The sequence below is a fragment of the Prorops nasuta genome, unplaced genomic scaffold, assembly GCF_024137725.1.
Source record: "Prorops nasuta isolate Cenicafe-Biocafe unplaced genomic scaffold, Cenicafe_Pnas_1.2 PNAS00037, whole genome shotgun sequence".
In the NCBI taxonomy this organism is placed as follows: domain Eukaryota; kingdom Metazoa; phylum Arthropoda; class Insecta; order Hymenoptera; family Bethylidae; genus Prorops; species Prorops nasuta.
The window spans coordinates 1,837,769-1,850,387 of record NW_027116834.1 but is presented as its reverse complement, the minus strand read 5'-3'; positions in this window follow the sequence as shown (position 1 = coordinate 1,850,387).

Below are 12,619 nucleotides of genomic sequence, written 5' to 3'. Positions count from 1 at the left end.
ATCCCAAGTATGTTACCCTAGTCCCATAGAAGTACTCTCTGACCGCAAGTGAGTTATCCCAGCCCATTTATATGTACTCCCAGACCCCAAATGAGTTACCCTAGTCCAATATAAGTACTCCTTTACCAAAAGTAAGTTACCCTAGCCCCTTTATAAGTACTCCCTGACCCCAAGTGTGTTACCCTAGTTTCATATATGTATTCCTTTAACACAAGTGAGTTACCCTAGTCCCATAGAGGTACTCCCTGACCCCAAATGAGTCACCGTAGCACCTTTATAAGTACTCCCTGACCCCAAGTGATTTATCCTAGGCCCTTTATATGTACTCTCTGACCGCAAGTGAGTTACCCTAGCCCCTTTATAAGTACTCTCTGACCGCAAGTGAGTTACCATATCACCTTTATGAGTACTCCCTTACCCCAAGTGAGTTACCATATCACCTTTATAAGTAATCCCTGACCGCAAGTGAGTTATTATAACCCCTTTATAAGTACTCCCTGACACCAAGTGAGTTATCCTAGCCCCTATATATGTACTCTCTGACCACGAGTGAGTTATCCTATCTGCTTTATATGTACTCCCAGACCCCAAGTGAGTTACCCTAGTCCCTTATAAGTACTCCGTGACTCCAAGAGAGTTACCCTAGCCCTTTAATAAGTACACCCTGGCCCCAAGTTAATTACCCTGGTCCCATATAAGTACTCCCTGACCCCAAGTGAGTTATCCTAGCCCCTGTATTTGTACTCTCTGACCGCAAATGCGTTACCCTAGTCCCATAGTAGTACTCCCTGACCCCTAGTGAGTTACCCTAGCCCCTTTATATGTACTCTCTGACGGCAAGTGAGTTACCCTAGGCCCATATAAGTACTCCCTGACACCAAGTGAGTTACCAAAGCCCCTTTATAAGTACTCACTGACCCCAAATGAGTTCTCCTAGCCCCATTATATGTACTCTCTGAACACAAGTGAGTTATTCAAACCCCTTTATAAGTACTCCCTGATCCCAAGTGTGTTACCCTAGTCCCATAGAAGTACTCTCTGACCGCAAGTGAGTTATCCCAGCCCATTTATATGTACTCCCAGACCACAAATGAGTTACCCTAGTCCAATATAAGTACTCCTTTACCAAAAGTAAGTTACCCTAGCCCCTTTATAAGTACTCCCTGACCCCAAGTGTGTTACCCTAGTTTCATATATGTATTCCTTTAACACAAGTGAGTTACCCTAGTCCCATAGAGGTACTCCCTGACCCCAAATGAGTCACCGTAGCACCTTTATAAGTACTCCCTGACCCCAAGTGATTTATCCTAGGCCCTTTATATGTACTCTCTGACCGCAAGTGAGTTACCCTAGCCCCTTTATAAGTACTCTCTGACCGCAAGTGAGTTACCATATCACCTTTATGAGTACTCCCTTACCCCAAGTGAGTTACCATATCACCTTTATAAGTAATCCCTGACCGCAAGTGAGTTATTATAACCCCTTTATAAGTACTCCCTGACACCAAGTGAGTTATCCTAGCCCCTATATATGTACTCTCTGACCACAAGTGAGTTATCCTATCTGCTTTATATGTACTCCCAGACCCCAAGTGAGTTACCCTAGTCCCTTATAAGTACTCCCTGACTCCAAGAGAGTTACCCTAGCCCTTTAATAAGTACACCCTGGCCCCAAGTTAATTACCCTGGTCCCATATAAGTACTCCCTGACCCCAAGTGAGTTATCCTAGCCCCTGTATTTGTACTCTCTGACCGCAAATGCGTTACCCTAGTCCCATAGTAGTACTCCCTGACCCCTAGTGAGTTACCCTAGCCCCTTTATATGTACTCTCTGACGGCAAGTGAGTTACCCTAGGCCCATATAAGTACTCCCTGACACCAAGTGAGTTACCAAAGCCCCTTTATAAGTACTCACTGACCCCAAATGAGTTCTCCTAGCCCCATTATATGTACTCTCTGAACACAAGTGAGTTATTCAAACCCCTTTATAAGTACTCCCTGATTCCAAGTCTGTTACCCTAGTCCCATACAAGTACTCTCTGACCGCAAGTGAGTTATCCCAGCCCATTTATATGTACTCCCAGACCCCAAATGAGTTACCCTAGTCCAATATAAGTACTCCTTTACCAAAAGTAAGTTACCCTAGCCCCTTTATAAGTACTCTCTGACCGCAAGTGAGTTACCATATCACCTTTATGAGTACTCCCTTACCCCAAGTGAGTTACCATATCACCTTTATAAGTAATCCCTGACCGCAAGTGAGTTATTATAACCCCTTTATAAGTACTCCCTGACCCCAAGTGAGTTACCATAGCCCCTTTATAAGTACTCTCTGACCCCAAGTGAGTTACCATATCACCTTTATAAGTACTCCCTGACCCCAAGTGAGTTAACATATCACATTTATAAGTTACTCCATGACCGCAAGTGAGTTATTCTAACCCCTATATAAGTAATCCCTGACACCAAGTGTTTTACCCTAGTCTCATATAAGTACTCCCTGGCCCCAAGCGAGTTTCCTTAGCCCCTTTATTAGTACTCCCTGGCCCCAAGTGAGTTACCATAGCCCCCTTATATGTACTCCCAGACCCCAAGTGAGTTATCCTAGCCCCTTTATATGTACTCTCTGACCCAAAGTGAGTTACCCTAGCCCCTTTATATGTACTCTCTGACGGCAAGTGAGTTACCCTAGGCCCATATAAGTACTCCCTGACACCAAGTGAGTTACCAAAGCCCCTTTATAAGTACTCACTGACCCCAAATGAGTTCTCCTAGCCCCATTATATGTACTCTCTGAACACAAGTGAGTTATTCAAACCCCTTTATAAGTACTCCCTGATCCCAAGTGTGTTACCCTAGTCCCATAGAAGTACTCTCTGACCGCAAGTGAGTTATCCCAGCCCATTTATATGTACTCCCAGACCACAAATGAGTTACCCTAGTCCAATATAAGTACTCCTTTACCAAAAGTAAGTTACCCTAGCCCCTTTATAAGTACTGCCTGACCCCAAGTGTGTTACCCTAGTTTCATATATGTATTCCTTTAACACAAGTGAGTTACCCTAGTCCAATAGAGGTACTCCCTGACCCCAAATGAGTCACCGTAGCACCTTTATAAGTACTCCCTGACCCCAAGTGATTTATCCTAGGCCCTTTATATGTACTCTCTGACCGCAAGTGAGTTACCCTAGCCTCTTTATAAGTACTCTCTGACCGCAAGTGAGTTACCATATCACCTTTATGAGTACTCCCTTACCCCAAGTGAGTTACCATATCACCTTTATAAGTAATCCCTGACCGCAAGTGAGTTATTATAACCCCTTTATAAGTACTCCCTGACACCAAGTGAGTTATCCTAGCCCCTACATATGTACTCTCTGACCACAAGTGAGTTACCATATCACCTTTATAAGTAATCCCTGACACCAAGTGTTGTACCCTAGTCTCATATAAGTACTCCCTGGCCCCAAGCGAGTTTCCTTAGCCCCTTTATTAGTACTCCCTGACCCCAAGTGAGTTATCCTAGCCCCTTTATATATACTCCCTGAACCCAAGTGAGTTATCCAACCCCCTTTATATGTACTCTCTGACCGCAAGTGAGTTACCTTAGCCCCTTTATATGTACTCTCTGACCGCAAGTGCGTTATCCTAGTCCCATAGTAGTACTCCCTGACCCCAAGTGAGTTATCCTAGCCCCTTTATATGTACTTTCTGACGGCAAGTGAGTTACCCTAGGCCCATATAAGTACACCCTGACCCAAATGAGTTACCAAAGCCCGTTTGTAAGTACTCCCTGACCCCAAATGAGTTATCCTAGCCCCTTTATATGTACTCTCTGACCGCAAGTGAGTTATTCAAACCCCTTTATAAGTACTCCCTGATCCCAAGTGTGTTACCCTAGTCTCATATAAGTACTCCCAGAACCCAAGTGTGTTACCTTAACTCCTTTATAAGTACTCCCTGACCCCAAGTGAGTTATGCTATCCTCTTTATATGTACTCTCTGACCGCAAGTGAGTTACCCTAGTCCCATATATGTACTCCCTGACCCCAAGTGAGTTATCCTAGCCCCTTTATATTTACGCTTTGACCGCAAGTTAGTTATTCAAACCCCTTTATAAGTACTCCCTGACCCCAAGTGTGTTACCCTAGTCTCATATAAGTACTTCCTGAACCCAAGTGTGTTAAATTATCCCCTTTATATGTACTCCCCAACACCAATTGAGTTACCCTAACCTCTTTATATGTACTCACTGACCCCAATTGAGTTACCCTAGTCCCATATATTTACTCGCAGACCCCAAGTAGTTACCCTAGTCCCATAGAAGTACACCCTGACCCCAAGTGAGTTACACTAGTCACATAGAAGTACTCCCTGATCCCAAGTGAGTTACCATAGCCCCCTTATATGAACTCCCAGACCCCAAGTGGGTTATCCTAGCCTCTTTATATGTACTCTCTGACTGCAAGTGTGTTACCCTATCCCCTTTATAAGTACTCCCTGACCCCAAATGTGTTACCTTAGTCCCATAAATGTACACCCTGACCCCAAGTGAGTTATCCTAGCCCCTTTATATGTACTCTCTGACTGCAAGTGAGTTACCCTAGTCCCATATATGTACTCCCTGACCTCAAGTGAGTTATGCTAGCCCCTTTATAAGTACTCCCTGACACCAAGTGTGTTACCCTAGTTTCATATATATATTCCCTAACACCAAATTAGTCACCGTAGCACCTTTATAAGTACTCCCTGACACCAAGTGAGATATTCTAGGCCCTTTATATGTACTCCCTGACCCCAAATGTGTTACCTTAGTCCCATAAATGTACTCCCTGACCCCAAGTGTGTTACCCTAGTCTCATATAAGTACTTCCTGAACCCAAGTGTGTTAAATTATCCCCTTTATATGTACTCCCCAACACCAATTGAGTTACCCTAACCTCTTTATATGTACTCACTGACCCCAATTGAGTTACCCTAGTCCCATATATTTACTCGCAGACCCCAAGTAGTTACCCTAGTCCCATAGAAGTACACCCTGACCCCAAGTGAGTTACACTAGTCACATAGAAGTACTCCCTGATCCCAAGTGAGTTACCATAGCCCCCTTATATGAACTCCCAGACCCCAAGTGGGTTATCCTAGCCTCTTTATATGTACTCTCTGACTGCAAGTGAGTTACCCTATCCCCTTTATAAGTACTCCCTGACCCCAAATGTGTTACCTTAGTCCCATAAATGTACTCCCTGACCCCAAGTGAGTTATCCTAGCCCCTTTATATGTACTCTCTGACTGCAAGTGAGTTACCCTAGTCCCATATATGTACTCCCTGACCTCAAGTGAGTTATGCTAGCCCCTTTATAAGTACTCCCTGACACCAAGTGTGTTACCCTAGTTTCATATATATATTCCCTAACACCAAATTAGTCACCGTAGCACCTTTATAAGTACTCCCTGACACCAAGTGAGATATTCTAGGCCCTTTATATGTACTCCCTGACCCCAAATGTGTTACCTTAGTCCCATAAATGTACTCCTTGACCCCAAGTGAGTTATCCTAGCCCCTTTATATATACTCTCTGACCGCAAGTGAGTTACCCTAGTCCCATATATGTAATCCCTGACCTCAAGTGAGTTATGCTAGCCCCTTTATAAGTACTCCCTGATCCCAAGTGAGTTACCATAGCCCCCTTATATGTACTCCCAGACCCCAAGTAGGTTATCCTAGCCCCTTTATATGTACTCTCTGACTGCAAGTGAGTTACCCTAGCCCCTTTATATGTACCCACTGACCCCAATTGAGTTACCCTAGTCCCATATATTTACTCCCAGACCCCAAGTAGTTACCCTAGTCACATAGAAGTACTCCCTGACACCCAAGTGAGTAACCCTAATCCCATAGAAGTACTCCCTGATCCCAAGTGAGTTACCATAGCCCCCTTATATGTACTCCCAGACCCCAAGTGAGTTATCCTAGCCCCTTTATATGTACTCTCTGACCGAAAGTGAGTTACCCTAGCCCCTTTATATGTACTCCCAGACCCCAAGTGAGTTTCCCTAGTCCAATATAGGTACTCCTTGACCCAAAGTGAGTTACCCTAGCCCCTTTATATGTACTCTCTGACGGCAAGTGAGTTACCCTAGGCCCATATAAGTACTCCCTGACACCAAGTGAGTTACCAAAGCCCCTTTATAAGTACTCACTGACCCCAAATGAGTTCTCCTAGCCCCATTATATGTACTCTCTGAACACAAGTGAGTTATTCAAACCCCTTTATAAGTACTCCCTGATCCCAAGTGTGTTACCCTAGTCCCATAGAAGTACTCTCTGACCGCAAGTGAGTTATCCCAGCCCAATTATATGTACTCCCAGACCACAAATGAGTTACCCTAGTCCAATATAAGTACTCCTTTACCAAAAGTAAGTTACCCTAGCCCCTTTATAAGTACTCCCTGACCCCAAGTGTGTTACCCTAGTTTCATATATGTATTCCTTTAACACAAGTGAGTTACCCTAGTCCCATAGAGGTACTCCCTGACCCCAAATGAGTTACCAAAGCCCGTTTATAAGTACTCCCTGACCCCAAATGAGTTATCCTAGCCCCTTTATATGTACTCTCTGACCGCAAGTGAGTTATTCAAACCCCTTTATAAGTACTCCCTGATCCCAAGTGTGTTACCCTAGTCTCATATAAGTACTCCCTGAACCCAAGTGTGTTACATTAACTCCTTTATAAGTACTCCCTGACCCCAAGTGAGTTATGCTATCCTCTTTATATGTACTCTCTGACCGCAAGTGAGTTACCCTAGTCCCATATATGTACTCCCTGACCGCAAGTTAGTTATTCAAACCCCTTTATAAGTACTCCCTGACCCCAAGTGTGTTACCCTAGTCTCATATAAGTACTCCCTGTACCCAAGTGTGTTACCTTAGCCCCTTTATATGTACTCCCCAACCCCAAGTGAGTTATACTAGCCCCTTTATATGTACTCTCTGACGGCAAGTGAGTTACCCTAGGCCCATATAAGTACTCCCTGACCCCAAGTGAGTTACCAAAGCCCCTTTATAAGTACTCCCTGACCCCAAATGAGTTATCCTAGCCCCTTTATATGTACTCTCTGACCGCAAGTGAGTTATTCAAACCCCTTTATATGTACTCTCTGACCGCAAGTGAGTTATCCTATCCCCTATATATATACTCTCTGACCGCAAGTGAGTTATCCTAGCCCCTTTTATGTACACCCAGACCTCAGGTGAGTTTCCCTAGTCCCTTATAACTACTCCCTGACACCAAGTGAGTTAGCCTGGTCCAATATAAGTACTCCTTGACCCAAATTGAGTTACCCTAATTCCTTTATAAGAACTCCCTGACCTCAAGAGGGTTACCCTAGTCCCATATAAGTACTCCCAGACCCCAAGTGAGTTACCATAGTCACATAGAAATACTCCCTGACCCCAAGTGAGTTACCCTAGCCCCTATATATGTACTCCCTAACCCTAAGTGAGTTACCCTAGTCCCATATAAGTACTCCCTGACAACAAGTGAGTTATTCTAGCCTCTTTATATGTACTCTCTGACCGCAAGTGAGTTATCCTATCCCTTTATATGTTCTCTCTGACCGCAAGTGACTTACCCTAGTCCTATATAAGTACTCCTTACCCAAAGTGAGTTACCAGAGCCCCTTTATAAGTACTCCCTGACCCCAAGTGAGTAATCCTAGCCCCTTTATATGTACTCCCGGACCCCAAGTGAGTTACCCTAGTCCCTTAGAAGTAATCCCTGACCCCAAGTGAGTTACCCTAGCCCCTTTATATGTACTCTCTGACCGCAAGTGACTTATCCCACCCCACTTATATGTACTCCCAGACCCCAAGTGAGTTACCCTAGTCCAATATAAATACTCCTTGACCCAAAGTGGGTTACCCTAGTCCCATAGAAGTACTCCCTGTCCCCAAGTGAGTTACCCCAGTCCCATAGAAGTACTCCCTGACCCCAAGTGAGTTATCCTAGCCCCTTTATATGTACTCTCTGACCGCAAGTGTGTTATCCTATCCCTTTATATGTTCTCTCTGACCGCAAGTGACTTACCCTAGTCCTATATAAGTACTCCTTACCCCAAGTGAGTTACCATATCACCTTTATAAGTACTCCCTGACCGCAAGTGAGTTATTCTAACCCCTTTATAAGTACTCCCTGACCCCAAGTGTGTTACCCTAGTCTCATATAAGTACTCCCTTGCCCCAAGTGAGTTACCCTAGTCCCTTATAAGTATTCCCTGACCCCAAGAGAGTTACCCTAGCCCTTTAATAATTACACCCTGGCCCCAAGTGAGTTACCCTGGTCCCATATAAGTACTCCCTGACCCCAAGTGAGTTATCCTAGCCCCTTTATATGTACTCCCTGACCCCAAGTGTGTTACCCTAGTCTCATATAAGTACTCCCTTGCCCCAAGTGAGTTACCCTAGTCCCTTATAAGTACTCCCTGACCCCAAGAGAGTTACCCTAGCCCTTTAATAATTACACCCTGGCCCCAAGTGAGTTACCCTGGTCCCATATAAGTACTCCCTGACACCAAGTGAGTTATCCTAGCCCCTTTATATGTACTCTCTGACCGCAAGTGAGTTCCCCTAGTCCCATAGTAGTACTCCCTGACCCCAAGTGAGTTATCCTAGCCCCTTTATATGTACTCTCTGACGGCAAGTGAGTTACCCTAGGCCAATATAAGTACTCCCTGACCCCAAGTGAGTTATACTAGCCCATTTATATGTACTCTCTGACCGCAAGTGAGTTATTCAAACCCCTTTATAAGTACTCCCTGACCCCAAGTGTGTTACCCTAGTCCCTTATAAGTACTCCCTGACCCCAAGAGAGTTACCCTAGCCCTTTAATAAGTACACCCTGGCCCCAAGTGAGTTACCCTGGTGCCAAATAAGTAATCCCTGACCCCAAGTGAGTTACACTGGTCCCATATAAGTACTCACAGACACCAAGTGAGTTACCCTAGTCCCATATAAGTACTCCTTGACCCAAAGAGAGTACCCTAGCCCCTTTATAAGTACTCCCTGACCCCAAGTGAGTTATCCTAGCCCCTTTATATGTACTCTCTAACGGCAAGTGAGTTACCCTAGGACAATATAAGTACTCCCTGACCCCAAGTGAGTTACCATAGCCCCCTTATAAGTACTCCCTGACCCCATGTGAGTTATCCTAGCCCCTTTATATGTACTCTCTGACCCCAAGTGTGTTACCCTAGTCTCATATAAGTACTCCGTTGCCCCAATTGAGTTACCCTAGTCCCTTATAAGTACTCCCTGACCCAAAGAGAGTTACAGTAGCCCTTTAATAAGTACACCCTGGCCCCAAGTGAGTTATCCTAGCCCCTTTATATGTACTCTCTGACGGCAAGTGAGTTACCCTAGGCCAATATAAGTACTCCCTGACCCCAAGGAAGTTACCATAGCCCCCTTATAAGTACTCCCTGACCCCAAGTGAGTTATCCTAGCCCATTTATATGTACTCTCTGACCGCAAGGGAGTTATTCAAACCCCTTTATAAGGACTCCCTGACCCCAAGTGTGTTACCTTAGCACCTTTATAAGTACTCCCTGACCCCTACTGAGTTATCCTAGCCCCTTTATATGTATTCCCTGACCCCAAGTGAGTTACCATATCACCTTTATAAGTACTCCTTGACCCCATGTGAGTTATCCTAGCCCCTTTATATGTACTCTCTGACCGCAAGTGAGTTACCCTAGCCCCTTTATATGTACTCTCTGACCGCAAGTGAGTTACCCTAGCCCCTTTATATGTACTCTCTGACCGCAAGTGAGTTATCCTAGCCGCTTTATATGTACTCCCAGACCCCAAGTGAGTTACCCTAGTCCCTTATAAGTACTCCCTGACCCCAAGTGAGTTACCCTAGTCCCATAGTAGTACTCCCTGACTCCAAGTGAGTTATCCTAGCCCCTTTATATGTACTCTCTAACGGCAAGTGAGTTACCCTAGGACAATATAAGTACTCCCTGACCCCAAGTGAGTTACCATAGCCCCATTATAAGTACTCCTTGACCCCAAGTGAGTTATCCTAGCCCCTTTATATGTACTCTCAGACCCCAAGTGTGTTACCCTAGTCTCATATAAGTACTCCCTGAACCCAAGTGTGTTACCTTAGCCCCTGTATAAGTACTCCCTGACCCCAAGTGAGTTATCCTAGCCCCTTTATATGTACTCCCTGACCCCAAGTGAGTTATCCTAGCCCCTTTATATGTACTCTCTGACCGTAAGTGAGTTACCCTAGCCCCTTTATATTTACTCTCTGACCGCAAGTGACTTACGCTAGTCCCATATAAGAACTCCCTGACCCCAAGTGAATTATCCTAGCCCCTTTATAAGTACTCCCTGATCCCAAGTGTGTTACCCTAGTCGCATATAAGTACTCCCTGGCCCCAAGTGAGTTACCATAACCCCTTTATAAGTACTCCCTGACCCCAAGTGAGTTACCATATCACCTTTATAAGTACTCCCTAACCCCAAGTGAGTTTTCCTAGCCCCTCTATACGTACTCTTTGACCGCAAGTGGGTTACCCTAGTCCCATAATAGTGCTCCATGACCCAAAGTGAGTTATCCTAGCCCCTTTATATGTACTCTCTGACCGCAAGTGAGTTACCCTAGCCCCTTTTTATGTACTCTCTGACCGCAAGTGATTTATCCTAGCCGCTTTATATGTACTCCAAGACACCAAGTGAGTTACCCTAGTCCCTTATAAGTACTCCCTGACCCCAAGAGAGTTACCCTAGCACTTTAATAAGTACACCCTGGCCCCAAGTGAGTTACCCTAGTCCCATAGTAGTACTCCCTGACCCCAAGTGAGTTATCCTAGCCCATTTATATGTACTCTCTGACCGCAAGTGAGTTATTCAAACCCCTTTATAAGTACTCCCTAACCCCAAGTGAGTTTTCCTAGCCCCTCTATACGTACTCTTTGACCGCAAGTGGGTTACCCTAGTCCCATAATAGTGCTCCATGACCCAAAGTGAGTTATCCTAGCCCCTTTATATGTACTCTCTGACCGCAAGTGAGTTATCCTAGCCGCTTTATATGTACTCTCTGACCGCAAGTGGGTTATCCTAGCCGCTTTATATGTACTCCCAGACCCCAAGTGAGTTACCCTAGTCCCTTATAAGTACTCCCTGACCCCAAGTGAGTTATCCTAACCCCTTTATATGTACTCCCTGACCCCAAGTGAGTTACCATGTCACCTTTATAAGTACTCCCTAACCCCAAGTGAGTTATCCTAGCCCCTCTATACGTACTCTTTGACCGCAAGTGCGTTACCCTAGTCTCATAGTAGTGCTCCCTGACCCCAAGTGAGTTATCCTAGCCCCTTTATATGTACTCTCTGACCGCAAGTGAGTTACCCTAGCCCCTTTATATGTACTCTCTGACCGCAAGTGATTTATCCTAGCCGCTTTATATGTACTCCCAGACACCAAGTGAGTTACCCTAGTCCCTTATAAGTACTCCCTGACCCCAAGAGAGTTACCCTAGCACTTTAATAAGTACTCCCTGACTCCAAGTGAGTTATCCTAGCCCCTTTATATGTACTCTCTAACGGCAAGTGAGTTACCCTAGGACAATATAAGTACTCCCTGACCCCAAGTGAGTTATCCTAGCCCCTTTATATGTACTCCCTGACCCCAAGTGAGTTACCATATCACCTTTATAAGTACTCCTTGACCCCATGTGAGTTATCCTAGCCCCTTTATAGGTACTCTCTGACCGCAAGTGAGTTACCCTAGCCCCTTTATATGTACTCTCTGACCGCAAGTGAGTTACCCTAGCCCCTTTATATGTACTCTCTGACCGCAAGTGAGTTATCCTAGCCGCTTTATATGTACTCCCAGACCCCAAGTGAGTTACCCTAGTCCCTTATAAGTACTCCCTGACCCCAAGTGAGTTACCCTAGTCCCATAGTAGTACTCCCTGACCCCAAGTGAGTTATCCTAGCCCCTTTATATGTACTCTCTAACGGCAAGTGAGTTACCCTAGGACAATATAAGTACTCCCTGACCCCAAGTGATTTACCATAGCCCCCTTATAATTACTCCCTGACCCCAAGTGAGTTATCCTAGCCCCTTTATATGTACTCTCTGACCCCAAGTGTGTTACCCTAGTCTCATATAAGTACTCCCTGAACCCAAGTGTGTTACCTTAGCCCCTGTATAAGTACTCCCTGACCCCAAGTGAGTTATCCTAGCCCCTTTATATGTACTCCCTGACCCCAAGTGAGTTATCCTAGCCCCTTTATATGTACTCTCTGACCGTAAGTGAGTTACCCTAGCCCCTTTATATGTACTCTTTGACCGCAAGTGAGTTACGCTAGTCCCATATAAGAACTCCCTGACCCCAAGTGAGTTATCCTAGCCCCTTTATAAGTACTCCCTGATCCCAAGTGTGTTACCCTAGTCGCATATAAGTACTCCCTGGCCCCAAGTGAGTTACCATAACCCCTTTATAAGTACTCCCTGACCCCAAGTGGGTTATTCTAGCCCCTTTATATGTACTCTCTGACCGCAAGTGAGTTACCCTAGCCCCTTTATATGTACTCTCTGACCGCAA